We start from the raw sequence: 10,091 nt of genomic DNA on the forward strand, positions 1-10,091 counted from the left end.
AGAAGGCAGCCTGAGCTGTGACCTTGCTCACTCACCCCATACCCCAAGAGAACTCCTCCTGAGAGTCTCCTGACAATTTCAAAGTCTGGTCTGTGTGATTTCTCTGGCAATCAACTGTCTCTTTAGTTTTCAGCTTCTGATCATCAGGCAAGCTGTCCCTAACTTAGCCCTTGCCTACCCTTTCCAACCACTGTGGCCATTCTCTGCCTGCGTTTTCTAAGCACAACCCTCAAGTCCCCTGCATTCCAGTAGCTGCCCTGATGGTCTACTTCTCTACCTCTCCACCTGACCTAAATCATCAACACCTCATAATGAATCAGCATCCTCAACCTCTCACCTGTCCAACTCCAGCAGCCAGAGAGAAAATTCAGCAAAATGATGAAGCTTGAGAGCCTGCATCTTATGATGAGCTGGCCTGAGATCTCTTTCGTTTTGACTCCTTTAGTTTTGTTACCATTGATTGGAAGTGTGTGCCTGTGTATGTGTGTGTGTGTGTGTGCGTGTGTGTGTGTGTGAGAGAGAGAGAGAGGGTCCAAGGATGAGTTCCACACTTAAAAAAAAAAACTGTATGTAATAAATACTATAAGAAGCAGAGACCTGTGCATAAATATGGCTGCAAAGGCTAACCTTTACTTTTTTCTTGGCCCAGAACGCCAAATAGCTTTCACCAAACAGATTCCTGCTGCTAAAGGGAAGAAGTCCAGTAACTGTAAGAAGAACGTATTCTTATCCTTGGAGATGGGTTGTCTCTGGTGTGTCCTTTTTCTTTTTTTTAAATTTTATTTATTTTATTTATTTTTGGTTGCACTGGGTCTTCATTGCTGTGCCTGGGCTTTCTCTCATTGCGGAGAGCAGGAGCTACTCTTCATTTTGGTGCACGGGCTTCTCATTGCAGTGGCTTCTCTTATTGTGGAGCACAGGCTCTAGGCACTCGGGCTTCAGTAGTTGCAGCACACAGGCTCAGTAGTTGTGGCGCATGGGCTTAGTTGCTCCACGGCATGTGAGGTCTTCCCAGACCAGGGCTCAAACCTGTGTCCCCTACACTGGCAGCCAGATTCTTTTTTTTTTTTTTTTAATTTTATTTATTTATTATTTTTTGGGGGGCACACCAAGTTCAATCATCTGTTTTTATACACATATCCCCATATTCCCTCCCTTCCTTGACTCCCCGCCCTTGAATCCCCCCCACCCTCCCCGCCCCAGTCCTTTAAGGCATCTTCCATCTGGCAGGCAGATTCTTAACCACTGTCCCACAGGGAAGTCCCTGGTGTGTTCTTAATTTACTTGTTTTCTCACATCATTAAATATGCTTTTTATAAGTTTTATATGAATAAAGTTGGACAATTGAGACTATACAAAAGGCATATGCAACTGAGAGACTATAAGAAAAAAATTGTGTTGTGGAAGAAAATGATGCTCTTGAAGGATATAAGAATTTTGTCAAAAGTCCTTGGACTCTGATATGCTTCCATCCACATATGTTAGTGGACATGATGGCATCTGACCCAGATAAAGTGGACGTTAAGCCTGACTTGCATTGTCTAAACTCAACATAAGATAGACTCTCATTGCTTAAATTTTTAAAGTTATGACAGACTTTTCCTAAACAGCATCCTAATTTCATTAATTCTTCTCTCTGTTCTCTTTCAAACCTTCCAAGGATTAGCCCAACTTATAAAAGAATCTCTATGAAGAAATCAAACTCTCCATCACACTCACAGTTTTCAGATAAATTATTTATATGTTTTAGCAGGAAGAAATGATCATTGGTATCACACTTACAGATTGGGTTTCACCAAACATGTCATATTTATAGTAATACAACTAGACAACTTTTAAAGTGCCCTTGAACCCATGAAATTGCCAAAATATAGTTATAATCCACATATACATTTTGATAAATTTTCAACCCACAAAGTTTATGTTTATCCTATATTTTATTGTAAAGAACTTTGTAGTTGCTTTATGATTTCCCAGAAATTTCCTTTGAAACTAACATATTACAATAAATTATTTGTAAGCAAATGATCAAATTCAAAATGGTATATAAAGTGAACCTTTTCTATTTTTAACAAAATGTAATGAAAGCTTATTGCAAAAATTGTTAGAATTTGACCATTATATATAATGGTCAGTAAGAGTATCACAGATATTAGGTTATGGCATACAAGTCTCTTTAAAATAAAATTCTGAAACTAACCAAACCTAGAGTCTGCCTATTAATTCTAAGTGAGGAGGAGAGATCAGGACCTTAGAAAAATGCACTAAATGGTATTTTTATGATTCTATAAATTCAAGAACACATTCTTATCAGTTACATGATATCAATCTACTATACTCCTTTGGATATACTTTTTCATATTTTTCTTTCTCACCTTTTATGATCTTTATTTTTCCTAATTATTAAATATAGGCTCACTTAATATTTTTCAATCAATCCAGGAAGTATAAGGCATAAAGTAAAAGTCACTGGCTGTCTCACCCTCAGCACTTATTATCCATCCTTTTAGATGTTTTCCTTGCATGTACGTGTAATATGTACAGGAATGGGATCTCATTAGGACAGTATCATAAATACCCTGTATCTGTTTCCTGTTACTGTTGAACAATTTATCAGTGTTCCAAGACCCAGTCCTTGTAAGGTCATCAGGTCCTTTGAGGAATTAAGAAGTTTATGTCACTGTCATTCCTGCCATCCTTGTGTAAACATCTCTATCACAGTTATTATTTTCCCAGCATATGAATGAGCTGGACCATTTGGTCCTCGTGGGAATCAATGTGGCTATTTCAACTTGACCTAAAATGAACAGTTTTCAGGAATCACAGAGAGTCCCAGGCAGGATAAACCCAGGGAGGGACATGCTGAGATGCATAGTAATCAAATTGACAAACATTAAAGACAAAGAAAAAATATTAAAAGCAACAAGGGAAAAGCAACAAGTAACATGGAAGGGAATCCCCATAAGGTTATCAGCTGATTTCTCAGCAGAACTCTGTAGACTGGAAGGGAGTGGCAGGACATCTTTAAAGTGATGAAAGGGAAAAACCTACAACCAATAATACTCTCCCCAGCAAGGCTCTCATGCAGATTTGACAGAGAAATCAAAAGCTTTACAGACAAGCAAAAGCTAGGAGAATTCAGCACCACCAGACCAGCTTTGCAACAAATGCTAAAGGAACTTCTCTAGGCAGAAAAGAAAAGGCCACAACTAGAAACAAGAAAATTATGAATGGAAAAGCTCACTGGTAAAGGCAAACATACAGTAAATGTAGGAAATCACCCACACACAAATATGATATCAAAACCAGCAATCGTGAGAAGAGAGGAGCACAAATGCAGGATATTGGCAATGCATTGAAATTAAAAGACCAGCAACTTAAAATAATCTTGTTTATATATGGACTGCTATATCAAAACCTTATAGTTACCACAAACTACAATAGATACACACAGAAAAAAAGAAAAAGGAATCCAAACACAACACTATAGTTAGTTATCAAATCAGAAGAGAAGAGAAAAAAAGGAGGGAAGAAAAAAGGCCCACAAGAACAAACCCAAAACAATTAACAAAATGACAATAAGAACATACATTTCAATATTTACCTTAAGCATAAAGGGAATAAATGCTCCAACCAAAAGACACTGACTGGCTGAATGGATACAAAAATAAGACCCACATATACGCTATCTACAAAAGACCCACTTCAGATCTAGGGACACATACAGACTGAAAGTGAGGAGCTGGAAAAAGGTATTCCATGAAAAATGGAAACCAAGAGAAAGCTGGAGGAGCAATACTCATAACATACAAAATTGACTTTAAAATAAAGACTGTTACAAGAGACAGGGAAGGACACTACATAATGATCAAGGGATCAATCCAAGAAGAAGATATGACAATTATAAATACATAGGCACCCACATAGGAGCAACTCAATATATAAGGAAAATAGTAACAGAGATAAAAAGAGAACCAGTTGTCACTTGGCATAGTCTCCTTCTGATTTAAATTTGAATATTCACTTGTCCACTTTAGGAATCTCCCCACCCATGTAAGTACCTCTTTAATGCTTTCCTACAGATGAATGAAACTAAAAGGTGGCTCTTTGAAAAGATAAACAAAATTGATATAAACCACTAGCCACACTCATCAAGAAAGAAAGGGAGAGGACTCAAATCAATAAAATTAGAAATGAAAAACAAGAAGTTACAACAGACACCATAGAAATACAGAAGACCATTTGAGACTACTATGAGCAACTATACACAATAAAATGGACAGCCTAGAAGAAATGGACAAATTCTTAGGAAGGTACCAAGACTGTACTAGGAGAAAAAAGAAAATATGAACAGACCAATTACCGGTATTGAAATTGAATGAGAAATTTAAAAACTCCCAACAAGCAAAAGTCCAGAACCAGATGGTCTCACAGGTGAATTCTAGCAAACATTTAGAGAAGAGTTAACATCTTTCCTCTGAAACTATTCCCAAAAATTGCAGAGAAAGGAATACTACCTAACTCATTCTATGAGGCCACAAACACTCTGATGCCAAAACCATACATAGACATCACAAAAAAGAAAATTACACACCAATATCACTGATGAACACAGATGCAAAAATCCTCAACAAAATTCCAGCAAATCAACTCCAACAATACATTAAAATGATCATACACCATGATCAAGGGGATTTATCCCAGGGATGCTACGATTTTTCAATATTCAGAAATCAATCAATATGATACATCACATTAACAAATTGAAAAGTAAAAACCATATGATCACCTCAATAAATGCAGAAAAAGCTTTTGATTAAATTCAGCATGCATTTATGATCAAAACTTTTCAGAAAGTGGGCATAGAGGGACCATATCTCAGCATAATAAGGCCATAGATGATAAACCCACAGCTAATATCATATTCAACAATTAAAAGCTGAAAGCATTCCCTCCATGTTCAGAAACAAGACAAGAATGGCCACTCTCACCACTTTTATTCAACATAGTTTTGGAAGTCCTAGCCTCACCAACCAGAAAGGAAAATGATATAAAAGGAATCCAAACTGGAAAAGAAGAAATAAACTCTCACTGTTTGCAGATGACATGATGCTATACATAGAAAATCCTAAAGACTCCACCAGAAAACTACAAGTCCATCAATGAATTCCATAAATTTTCAGGATACAAAATTAACATGCAGAAATCTGTTGCATTGATATACACAAACAAGGAAATATCAGGAGAGAAATAAGGAAACAATCCCATTTACTATAGCATCAAAAAGAATAAAATACCTAGGAATAAACCTACCTAAGGAGGCAAAGACCTATACTCCAAAAACTATAAGATGATAAAAGATATAGAAGACGACACAAACAGATGGAAATACACACTATGTTCTTAGACTAGAAGAATCAATATTGTTAAAATGACCATACTATTCAGTGCAATCTACAGATTCAATGCAATACCTATCAAATTACCAATGGCAGTTTTCACAGAACTAGAACAAATAACTTGTAAGCATTTGTATTTAATTTTGTATGGAGACACAAAAGACCCCAAATAGCCAAAGCAATCTTGAGAAAGAAGAATAAAGCTGGAGGAATCATGCTCCCTGACTTCAGATAATACTACAAAGCTACAGTCATCAAAACAGCCTGGTACCTGCACAAAAACAGTCTTATAAATCAATGGAACATGATAGAAAGCCCAGAAATTAACTGATAAACTTATGGTCAATTAATCTGTGACAAGGGAGGCATAATAATATATACAATGGAGAAAAGACAGTCTCTTCAATAAGTGGTGCCAGGATAACTGGACAGCTATATGTAAAAGAATGAAATTAAAACATTCTCTTACACTATTAACAAAAATAAACTGAAAATGGCTTTACAGACCTAAATGTAAGCCTGGATTCTATTAAACTCCTAGAGGAAAACATAGGCAAAACATTCTTTGACATAAATGGCAGAAATATCTTTTTTGATTTGTCTCCTAGAGTAATGTAAATAAAAACAAAAATAAACAAATGGGACCTAATTAAACTTAAAAGCTTTTGCACAGCAAAGAAAACCGTAAACAAAATGAAAAGTCAACCTAGGGAATGGGAGAAAATATTTGCAAAAGATGCTACTGACAAGGCATTAATTTCCACAATATTCAAAGAGCTCATACAGCTTAATATAAAAAAAAATCAGAAAATGGATAGAAGACCTAGACACTTCTCCAATAAACATATACAGATGGCCAAGAGGGCACAGGAAAAGATGCTAAACATTGCTTATTATTAGAGAAATACCAATCAAAACTACAATGAGGTACCATGTCACACCACTCAGAATCATCATAATTAAAAAGTCTACAAAAAATAAACTCTGGAGAGGGTGTGGAGAAAAAGGAACCCTCCTGCACTGTTGGTGGGAATATAAACTGGTGCAGTCAATATGGAGAACAGTATAGAGGTTACTTAAAAAACTAAAAATGGAGTTAAAATATGATCCTGCAATCCCACTCCTGGGTATATATGTGGAGAAAACTCTAATTCAAATAGATACATGGACCCCACTGTTCATACCGGCACTATTTACAATAGCCAAGACATGGAAGCAACCAAAATGTCCATCGACAGATGAATAAAGAAGATGCGGTACATATTACTCAACCATAGCAAAAAGAATTAACGCCATTTGCAGCAATGTGGGTAGACCTAGAGATTACAATATTAAGTGAAGTAACTCAGACAGAGAAAGACAAACATGTGATATCACTTATATGTGGAATCTGGAAAAAAAATGATACAAATGAACTTATTTACAAAACAGGAATAGACTCACAGACACAGAACACAACATGGTTACCAAAGGGAATGGGGGTTTGTGGAGGGAGGGGGAGGATATATTAGGAGATTGGGCTAAAATATACACACTGCTCTATATAAAGTAGATAAACGACAAGGTCACACTGTATAGCACAGGGAACAATATTCAGTATCTTGTAATAACCTATAATAGAAAGTTCTGAAAAAGAAACTATAAATGTGTATACCTGAATTACTTTCTTCTACATTTGAAACTAACAGAACATTCTAAATTAACTATACTTCAATTAAGAAAAAAATAAAAATTTGGAGTCTTAACTTCAAATACCTAGGAACGTGACCTTATTTGAAGATACAGTCCCTACAGAGGTTAACATGAGGCGATGAAGGTGAGCCTTAGTCTAATGTGACTAATGTCTTTATAAGAAAGGGAAGTTTGAAAACATGGACATGCACACAACAGGGAGACGCCATGTGAAGATGAAGACAGATCAGGGTGATGTAACACAAGCCAAGGAACATTACCAGCAAACCACCAGCATCTGGCCAGGAGCCTGGAACAGATTCCTGGTCACAGGTCTGAGAGAACCTCCCCTCCTGATGCCTTCATCCTGCACTTCCAGCCTCCAGACCTGTGGCTGCTCTCTGTTATCTCTTTAAACCTGTTACAGCTCCCAGCACAGAGGAGGCGCTCAATAAATGTTTAGAGAGTGACTGGGTCCAGAAGACTTGGCCCTTTAATACATTTTCTCCCCAAGAGTCCTAAGCCAAGTCTTTAAAAGGCAGCCTGACCTGTGACCTTGCTCACCCATCCCACACTTCTGCAGTTGCTCCTGACAATTTCAAAGTCTTGTCTGTTTGATTTCTTTGGCAATCAACTGTCTCTTCAGTTTTTAGCTTCTGATCGTCAGGCAAGCTGTCCCCAGTTTAGCCCTTGCCTACCCTCTCCCACAACTGTGGCCATTCTCTGTCTACAGTTTCTAAACACAACCCTCAAGTCCCCTGCATTCCAGTAGCTGCTTTGATGTTCCACTTCTCTGCCTCTCTATCTGACCTAAATCATCAACACCTCATAATGAATCAGCACCTTCAATCTCTCACCTGTCCAACTCCAGCAGCCAGATAGAAAATTCAGCAAACTGATGAAGCTTGAGAGCCTGCATCTTATGATGAGCTGGCCTGAAATCTCTTTTGTTTTGGTGCCTTTAGTTTTGTTACCATTGATCAAAACTGCCTGTGTATGAATGGGGGTGGTGTGGGATTTGTTTAAAAAAAAAATCCCACTTAATAGATGTAGAGAACGAACTTGAGAACACGGGGTGGGAGGTGAAGGGGAAGCTGGGACGAAGTGAGAGAGTACCACTGACATATATACATTACCAAATGTAAAATAGATAGCTAGTGGGAAGCTGCTGCAGAACACAAGGAGATCAACTCGATGATTGGTGATGACTTAGAGGGGTGGGATAGGGAGGGTGGGAAGGAGTCACGGGAGGGAGGGAATATGGGGATATATGTTTAAATACAGCTGATTCACTTTGTTGTACAGCAGAAACTGGCACAACAGTGTAGAGCAATTACACTCCAATAAAGAGCTTAAAAATAAAAAATTAAAAAAAAATAAAACACTTTTTAAAAATGTCTGTATGTAATAAATATTATAAGCAGCATAGACCTGTGCATGAATTTGGCTGCAAAGGCTAAACTTTAGGTTTTTTCTTGACCCAGAACATCAAACGTCTTTCACCAAACAGGTTCCTACTGCCACAGGGAAGAAGTTTAAATTGTATTAAATATCTAAGGGAACCACATTAATTGAAAGGGAGGGAAAAATCCTGAAGTCTCTAGTAACATCTCCAGTTTTATTTCATAATTAACTGTGGTCTCTAACTTAGATGTTAGAGCTTCTTGAGCTAATTTCTAGGAACATTCAGAGGCAACACTTTTTAATATTGATAACCTCACAAAGATCCTTAATTGTGTACATGAATTAATTTAGGACATAATTTGCCTTAAAAATTGTCATTTGGAGGCTAAATCCTTCAGGTTTGCTAAGAACATTGTTACCATTTGTAAAAGCAGGTAACATTCACTGAATGCTTTTACAATGAGCAGGCCACTGTGCTGGGGAGCTTCAGAGATTCTCTGATTTAATCCTGCCCACAGATTAAAGTAAAGATTAAGTAACTTCTGCAAAGACGCCCATTTAAATCATCAGGTGGGATTTAAACCATTTGAAGTCTGTGAATCCACAACTCCATTCCCTCTTGGGTTTCTGGAAGCTTTACTAATGATATTCCCCTGTGTTCCTCAGCTTGGGGCATAAAGAATTCCCTGGGTTAGCTCATCTTGTTGCCAGGACCTAGATAAGGGCAGAAGTGTCTCCAAGACCAAACTATTTATGTCTCAGAAAGCCCTTTGGCAGAGGGTCAATACTCACTCAACCAGAAAGGACTTAATAATGTTTATCGAATGAATGAATCCAGTGTGGAATTTGGTAAAATGAAATGACTTTTTAATACCCATTTAAGAATAAAACAAGAGATTGTCTCAAAATCTCTCATTCAGGGCTCACATGGAACTCTGCATTCCATTTGGATGATTCAGGAAGGAGAAATCACTGAGAAAACTGGTGGGGGGTGGGGAGGACGAGGACTATTCCATAAGAAAGGGGGACAAGGTGCTAGCCCCAAAGCCATGAGTCTTTTTGAATCTACACTTCCGACCTAAATCTATACTGAGTGGTCAAAAAATCCAAGGGTGGGGGGGACACTAAAATTTGATGAGGTCCTCAGAGTGATTCTTCCAAAATTTCTATCAACACTCCACCCGCAATCTAAAATGCTCAATCTTGGAGAAAGTGGCGCTGGAAATCACCCGGATAGCTTTGGTAACTTCCCAGGAGAGCGTCTATAGTTACACTTAGGAAAAGAGGGTTTTCCTTCGGTTTGGTCAAGGAGCCAGGCGGTGCAGGTGGTCCTCGAGGACCTAAGCGCGTTGGACTCCAGGCCCTCCACCAGTCCCTAGGGGAGATCCAGGCCGGCTGCCCTGCCAACCCGACGCTTTTCCAGCTGCAGGGTCACGAGTCAACTGGGTTTGAATTGACTCAGTCCTGGTTCAGGCTGCATCGCCGGGCGGCCATCCTCTCCGCACCACCTGTGCCAAGCCAGACGACCAGGCTGGAGGCGCCTGGCCAGGTCTCCAGCGGGAGGCGCTGCCGGGGGCGGGGACCGGGCTGGAGGAGTGGAGGGCGGGTACGGGTGTG

Source organism: Hippopotamus amphibius, chromosome 2 (genome assembly GCF_030028045.1).
Source record: "Hippopotamus amphibius kiboko isolate mHipAmp2 chromosome 2, mHipAmp2.hap2, whole genome shotgun sequence".
Classification (NCBI taxonomy): Eukaryota; Metazoa; Chordata; class Mammalia; order Artiodactyla; family Hippopotamidae; genus Hippopotamus; species Hippopotamus amphibius.